Below are 8,178 nucleotides of genomic sequence, written 5' to 3' on the forward strand. Positions count from 1 at the left end.
TTATTGCATGGAGATAAGGCCTACTAATTAAAAGAGAAATGTACCTCAGTGATTAAATGTTCAGATGAATGAAGGAAGTAGTAATAGCAAGTGGAGAGAGGGAGGATTTATTCAAGAAGCCCAAAAACTTCTGATCCAGGTAACTTATTGTCTTTGTACGGAGGGACATTGGAGAAAAAAAATGTACTTCTGTATAGCACTGTACTACTAAGGCTGTACTTTTGTGAGATCCCACTACATTTTCACAGCGGTTCTGTTTCTATCCATTCAGGAATCAGAAGGGCCCACAGAGTAGACATGGAGGTGGATTTAGAACATTTCCTGTGGTCAAGTGAGGTCCCACAAGAGGACATCATGCACATGCAACAAGACAAGGTACTTATAAAATTCAGTAAGAGAAAGAACAAGATAGCTTAAAACACTGGGGTTGAGAAGGCGACAAACTTGGTGAAAAACAGAAGTAGTGTTTGCAAGCATGCGATGTTAACTCTTGCAATTATCTTCAGGTTCATTAAACGTAACTCGTTAAGTGTACATATGTTTTAACATTTCATATTGTTATCTGTCTGTGCCATTACCATGGCAACGTAGACACCATGGCATGAAATACTTGGTGGAACTTATCTCACTTATACCTTAATTCACAAAATAGCTTTTAGTACTGTGGTATATAAATATCTACTACTACTACAATACTAATACCACTACAGCAACAGTAATTGAATAAGACTAATAAATAACTATTGACAGTGATCCTGAACAGTGGTCAAGATCTCTATTTCTAATACAGTTAGTACTCCATTTGCAAACTGTTTAATTACCAATTGTTGGCAAGTGTTAAATAATACTAACTCTATAACCAAAATAACTAAAGATGCTTTGAATCTACCAACAGATCACTGACAGAACCCTATCTTTTGCTGAAGCATTAGCATGAAATCCTTCCTGCTGCAGAGTACATATAAATAATATATTTTAAAATGTGCGCTAGTGTGGCTTCGTAGAATAAAACTAGAAGTTCAATTTCAGTAATAGCATTTCCCTAATGTTTTATGTCTGCAGGTGGATAAGGCAGTGCTATCCGTCATGACTGATGAACAAATGGCAAAATATGTAACTTCATATGGTGACCGAGTAGCTGTCCTGTCCTTGTCATGGTGTGCTGTGTGAGGGCAGGAGAAGAGGACCCAAACGCTGGACTCGGTACATGGAAAAGGCAGCTTTTTTGCGCTGTGGCAGAAACTCCAAACATAACTCAAAATCATAACCCTAAACTGAGAACCCAAAACTACTGAGAAACACTTGGAGCCGGGAGACAAAAGACTGGAAACACAGAGGCAAAATACACAGATAGTTGAGGGTGAACTGACGTTAACGACGCGACGCAGAACACTGGGGGACACACACTAGAAATACCCGAGCAGGAACATGAGGGAACGAGGAACAGGTGGGAAGCGAAACTAGAAATACTGAAATAAGATATGCACCTTCAAAATAAAACAGGAAATCCACAGACTGAACACAGATAATTCTGAACAAGAACAGGAGGAATACAGTACAGGGGTCAGAGTGACATCAGGGGCAAAGCTAAGAAATATAGAACAGAAACCAAAACACCAGTAGTCATAAGCCAAGAACCAAAAGGAAAACAGACCAATAAACAATAATATAGAATCAAAACACTGGGCCACAGGCCCAGGACCGTGACAGTACCCCCCCTCAAAGGGCTGGCTCCCGACACTTGGAATGGAATGGACTCAGTTGATGTAGACATCATGATCACTCAACTATCTCTCTCCTGTTGAGAGATCAGCTGTTGAGAAGGCTCTCCAGGGCACATTGGATAATGTTGAAGAAGACCTGCTTGACCGCTTTACAAGGATGGGTTCCCACTTCCTGCCACCTAAGAACAACATGCAGCCTGCCATTGAAACAATGGCTCACAAGCAGCAGTGGCGTGTCTAGAAAATTTTTGTTGGGGGGGCGAGGTAGGGGCACAGATTTGGAGAAGGGTGGCAGATGTAATTGGCAGATAATGTTTAAAAAATATTTTACCAACCGTTAACCATAATTCAATAATCCTATAAACCTAATAACCGAATGCGCTTTTGACTCTTATTAGAATGAGATTTTAACCACTACGGTGAAAAGTTTTCAGATACTGCGTTGATAAAGTACAAGAGATACAATCAGTGCTTTGTCAGTGTTTACTCAGCATTCAAGGACAGCAATATTTGCATAGTATTTTTACTGACATATAGTGCACATATGTTTTGGGCAAAAACAGTTTTTTAATATTAAAATACAAACATTTGTAACAAACAATTGACAAATTAGCCAATTCCAATGTAAAACTTTATCTGCCTATTAAAAAAGAGAAGATAATCTTCTCACAAACTGGTGTTTGATTTTGAAACAGGAAAAAAGTGGGGAAACAACTGAAAAGACTAACATTTGAATAAAACCTGAAAGCAAGTAAATACTTTCTATGCTGCCTTATGGTAAACTTTGGTAATATTGATAAAGAACAACACTGGCTGATGATGAAATACAGTCAGCTGGCATGGTGACACTGCCAGTATTAACCTGCAGGGCTGGACTGGGACAGAAAATCTGGCATTTTGACTAGAGACCGGCCCACCAGGTATTAAAGCCATAAAGACTTTGAATGAAAACAAATGCTGTTGTGATAGTGATGTACACAGTCTTGTTGGTATATGTATGATTTCTATACATTTTACGTCAGATAAAAACTTTGGTTGTAAGATTCAGATAATTATTTAATAAAAGCTAGATATTTTAAATGAGAATAAGAAAGAAAAGTATTTCTTTGTGCCCACCTTTCCCTGTTAATGCCCTACCTGGCCCCCTGGCAGAACTTTCCTAGATCCACCCCTGCACAGTTACCAGCTGTCAGCTACATAAAAAAGGATCCTGGTGTTATTTGTCTCTCAGAAACAGTTCATAACTTCCTTTCAACTAATTTATGTCACCTAAAAGGTAAACCTGTTTCTCCATCACCTGTTCAGCTCTGATCATTCAGTAAGGACATCTCCTGGTTTCATCTTCATGTTTCCCTCTCACCACATATCCAAACCGACATCATGACCAGCAGCTTTACAGCTGTGGCTCCAGCAAACATCAGCTGATACTAGAAATTAATATTAAATAAATTCTAACAACAGCTGATCAAGCTTAAACGTGCTGCTGTTGTTTAGCGCAACATCTGCTGGTTTCCTCTTTCTGGTGCAAAGTGGGTGATAAACAAACAAGAGAGAAAAGCCGATCAGCTGATCATTGATCAGTTTCATGATTGAAGTAGCAACAGGAGAGGCAGGGGGAGAGAATGAGAGAATAGTTTAATTATTTATATAGCACATTTAATTACAACAGGAGCGTTGACCAAAGTGCTGTACAAGAATACAACATACATAATAAAACAACTTTATTATTACTATTAAAACTATTAAAACAAGAGAAGAAGAGGCAGCTGTGCAGCGTAACGACAGAATAACTCCAGCTTTGTGTCTTTTTTTCATTATAGCGAAAGTCCGGGACAAACTGCATCTCTTCTCAGCTCAATACAAAACGTGTAATATTTTCTCTGAATGACGGACCATTCCATTTTTTTAAGGAGCCGTTGGCAACTCTACTAACTAACCTTATGAGTAAAATTGTCATGATCCTGGGTCCTTTTGATCCAGTGTTTTGTGTTTTCTCTTCGTGATTGTGGTTCTGTTCCTTCTCTGGTTAGTGTTTACTCTGTTCTGCCTGTGTGTTCCTGTATTTAGTCCGCGTTTCTTAGTTTGTCTTTTCTTGTGTAAGTTCCTGTTTTATTGTGAAGGTCTGTGTCTTATGTGAGTGTTTTCAGTTGCCTCCCTAGTCTCGTCATGTTAATCACTCCCAGCTGTGTTCCCACCTGTATGTAATCTCCCTGTGTTCTCTGAGTGTATTTAAGTTGTGTCTTCTGTCATAGTAATTGCTGGTTCGTCTGTGTTGTTTCCCCTTGGTCTCCCTGCGTCTCTCCGTATGTATTTCCCCGGACCTCCCTGCATCTTCGTTTCTGGTTTGTCTTATTAGTTTACCCAGTTTAGGTTTCTAGTTTCATGTTTTGCCACCCTTGCTGTTTGTATTGACCCACTATTATAAATAAACACTCACCTGCACCAGAACTGCCGCCCTTTTGGTCCTTACTACAAATCCACACGGCTTGCCCCGCAAACCGTGACAGAACGAACCAGCCACCATGGACCCAGCGGCAGTAAATCCGTCCGAGGAGCTCCAGGACGACATTGCGTACAATGTGGAGATTCTCCTCGGGCTATGGCTAGAGAACCCTCCAGAGGAGCTTCGTCGTGCCGTGGAAAGTCGGCTACAACGGCTCTTTTCTGGCCTGCCATGGCTTCTGCTGTCGCTTCCTCCGACCATGCAGGCTTTTCTCCGGCTCACACCACACCTTCTCTCAGCCACTCCTGCCTCGCTGCCCGACTCGCCGGATGTGATCTTGCCCGGCCCGTCGGAGCCGTCTGCTGGGAGGAAACGGCGATCGCGCCGCAAGCGCGCCACCCCACAGCCGGACGTTCGGGCTTCTAAATCGCCGGCTGTGGTGAGTGAGGACTCTTTTTCATTTCAATTCAATTCAATTCAATTTTATTTATATAGCGCCAAATCACAACAAAAGTCGCCTCAAGGCGCTTCATAGATACAGAGAAAAACCCAACAATCATATGACCCCCTATGAGCAAGCACTTTGGCGACAGTGGGAAGGAAAAACTCCCTTTTAACAGGAAGAAACCTCCGGCAGAACCAGGCTCAGGGAGGGGCGGCCATCTGCTGCGACCGGTTGGGGTGAGAGAAGGAAGACAGGATAAAGACATGCTGTGGAAGAGAGACAGAGGTTAATAACAGATATGATTCAATGCAGAGAGGTCTATTAATACATAGTGAGTGAGAAAGGTGACTGGAAAGGAAAAACTCAATGCATCATGGGAATCCCCCGGCAGCCTACATCTATTGCAGCATAACAAAGGGAGGATTCAGGGTCACCTGGTCCAGCCCTAACTATATGCTTTAGAAAAAAGGAAAGTTTTAAGCCTAATCTTAAAAGTAGAGATAGTGTCTGTCTCCCGAATCCAAACTGGAAGCTGGTTCCACAGAAGAGGGGCCTGAAAACTGAAGGCTCTCCCTCCCATTCTACTTTTAAATACTCTAGGAACAACAAGTAGGCCTGCAGAGCGAGAGCGGAGCGCTCTAATAGGGTGATATGGTACTACAAGGTCATTAAGATAAGATGGGGCCTGATTATTTAAGACCTTGTATGTGAGGAGCAGGATTTTGAATTCAATTCTGGATTTAACAGGAAGCCAATGAAGGGAAGCCAAAACAGGAGAAATATGCTCTCTCTTTCTAGTCCCTGTCAGGACTCTTGCTGCAGCATTTTGGATTAGCTGAAGGCTTTTCAGTGAGTTTTTTGGACATCCTGATAATAATGAATTACAGTAGTCCAGCCTGGACGTAATAAATGCATGAACTAGTTTTTCAGCGTCACTCTGAGACAGGATATTTCTAATTTTAGAGATGTTGCGCAAATGGAAGAAAGCAGTCTTACATATTTGTTTAATATGTGCGTTGAAGGACATGTCCTGGTCAAAAATGACTCCAAGGTTCCTCACCGCGTTACTGGAGGCCAAGGTAATGCCATCCAGAGTAAGAATCTGATTAGATACCATATTTCTAAGATTTTCAGGGCCGAGTACAATAACCTCAGTTTTATCTGAATTAAGAAGCAGAAAGTTAGCGGCCATCCAGGTCTTTATGTCTTTAAGACATTCCTGCAGTTTAACTAATTGGTGTGTGTTATCTGGCTTCATGGACAGATAGAGCTGGGTGTCATCTGCATAGCAGTGAAAATGTATGTTATGTCTTCTAATGATACTGCCTAAGGGAAGCATGTATAATGTAAACAGAATTGGTCCTAGCACTGAACCCTGTGGAACTCCATAATTAACCTCAGTGTGTGAAGAGGACTCTCCATTTACATGCACGAATTGGAGTCTATTAGATAGATATGATACAAACCACTGCAGCGCAGTACTTGTAATACCTACAGCATGTTCTAATCGCTCTAATAGGATATTATGATCAACAGTATCGAACGCTGCACTGAGGTCTAGCAGGACAAGCACAGAGATGAGTCCACTGTCAGAGGCCATAAGAAGATCATTTGTAACCTTCACTAAAGCTGTTTCTGTGCTGTGCTGAGCTCTGAAACCTGACTGAAACTCTTCAAATAAACCATTCCTCTGCAGATGATCTGTTAGCTGTTTGACAACTACTCTTTCAAGGATTTTTGATATGAAAGGAAGGTTGGAGATTGGCCTATAATTAGCTAAGACTGCTGGGTCTAGAGATGGCTTTTTGAGTAAAGGTTTAACTACAGCCAGCTTGAAGGCCTGTGGTACATAGCCGATTATTAGAGATAGGTTGATCATATTTAAGATCGAAGAATTAATTAATGGCAGGACTTCTTTGAGCAGTTTTGTAGGAATGGGGTCTAAAAGACACGTTGATGGTTTGGAGGAAGTAATTATTGAAGTTAACTCAGAAAGATCAATTGGAGAAAAAGAGTCTAACTTAATATCAATGGTACTAAGAGTAGCTGTAGATAATATTACATCTGTGGGATGATTATTGGTAATTTTTTCTCTAATGATAAAAATTTTATTTGTGAAGAAGTTCATGAAGTCATTACTAGTTAACGTTAAAGGGATGGTTGGCTCAAAAGAGCTCTGACTTTTTGTCAGCCTGGCTACAGTGCTGAAGAGAAACCTAGGGTTGTTCTTATTTTCTTCAATCAGTGATGAATAGTAAGATGTTCTGGCTTTGCGGAGGGCTTTCTTATAAAGCAGCAAACTATTTCTCCAGGCTAAATGATGTATGGACTGTTCATTCAGGGGCGATGTTCTGTGCAGCATATGATATTGTGAACAGCATATCACCTGCTCAGTTAGCTCCCCCGCAGCTACTCCCAGCTCAGTTAGCTCCCCCGCAGCTACTCCCAGCTCAGTTAGCTCCCCCGCAGCCACCCTCAGTTCAGGCCCCCGTAGCTCCAGAGTCACCCTCAGTTCAGCCCCCAGAGTCACCCTCAGTTCAGCCTCCAGAGTCACCCTCAGTTCAGCCTCCAGAGTCACCCTCGTCCCTTTCAGTTCGGCCTCCAGTGCCACCCTCGTCCCTTTCAGTTCAGCCTCCAGTGCCACCCTCGTCCCTTTCAGTTCAGCCTCCAGTGCCGCCTGTAGCGCAGGCCCCAGTAGCCCCAGTGCCGCCTGTAGCGCAGGCCCCAGTAGCTCCAGTGCCGCCTGTAGCGCAGGCCCCAGTAGCTCCAGTGCCCCCGCTACCCGTAGCTCTGGCTCCAGTATCACCGGTTTCACTCATTCACTCCATGCAGGGAGAAAGTCTAATTTCACCTCAAGGTGCTTTTCATGGTTCAGCCGCCATTGGCACAGTTTGCCGCTCCAGGGCTTCCCCAGAGGCTAGGTCTCAGTCCCCGGCTGATTCTGGACCCTTGAAGTCTAAGCAGCTACCTGAAAACTGCGCCATGTCAGCATTGCCTGTGCAGAGCCCGTGCTCAGTGCATTGCCAGTTGCCTTCGTGTTTGCCAGAGGACTCCATGACTGCTGGCTTAGTGATGACTTCTGCTGGAGGGTCCGAGGGACCGCTCCGGCCTTCGTCTCCTGTCTCCGCTGGAGGGTCCGAGGGACCGCTCCGGCCTTCGTCTCCTGTCTCCGCTGGAGGGTCCGAGGGACCGCTCCGGCCTTCGTCTCCTGTCTCCGCTGGAGGGTCCGAGGGACCGCTCCGGCCCTTGCTTCCTGCCTCGTCAGCTGGAGGGCTCGAGGAGTCCGTCCAGCTTCCTGCCTCGTCAGCTGGGGGGCCCGAGGAGCCCGTCCAGCCGCCGGCTGCAGCTTCATCATCATCCTCGCCTGGCCCAGCCTCCGAGTCTTCCGCCTCGCCTGGCCCAGCCTCCGAGTCTTCCGCCTCGCCTGGCCCAGCCTCCGAGTCTTCCGCCTCGCCTGGCCCAGCCTCCGAGTCTTCCGCCTCGTCTGGTCCAGCCTCAGAGCCTGCATCCTCGTCTGGTCCAGCCTCAGAGCCTGCATCCTCGTCTGGTCCAGCCTCCGCCTGTGC

This window comes from Astatotilapia calliptera, chromosome 16, assembly GCF_900246225.1.
Source record: "Astatotilapia calliptera chromosome 16, fAstCal1.2, whole genome shotgun sequence".
NCBI lineage: Eukaryota > Metazoa > Chordata > Actinopteri > Cichliformes > Cichlidae > Astatotilapia > Astatotilapia calliptera.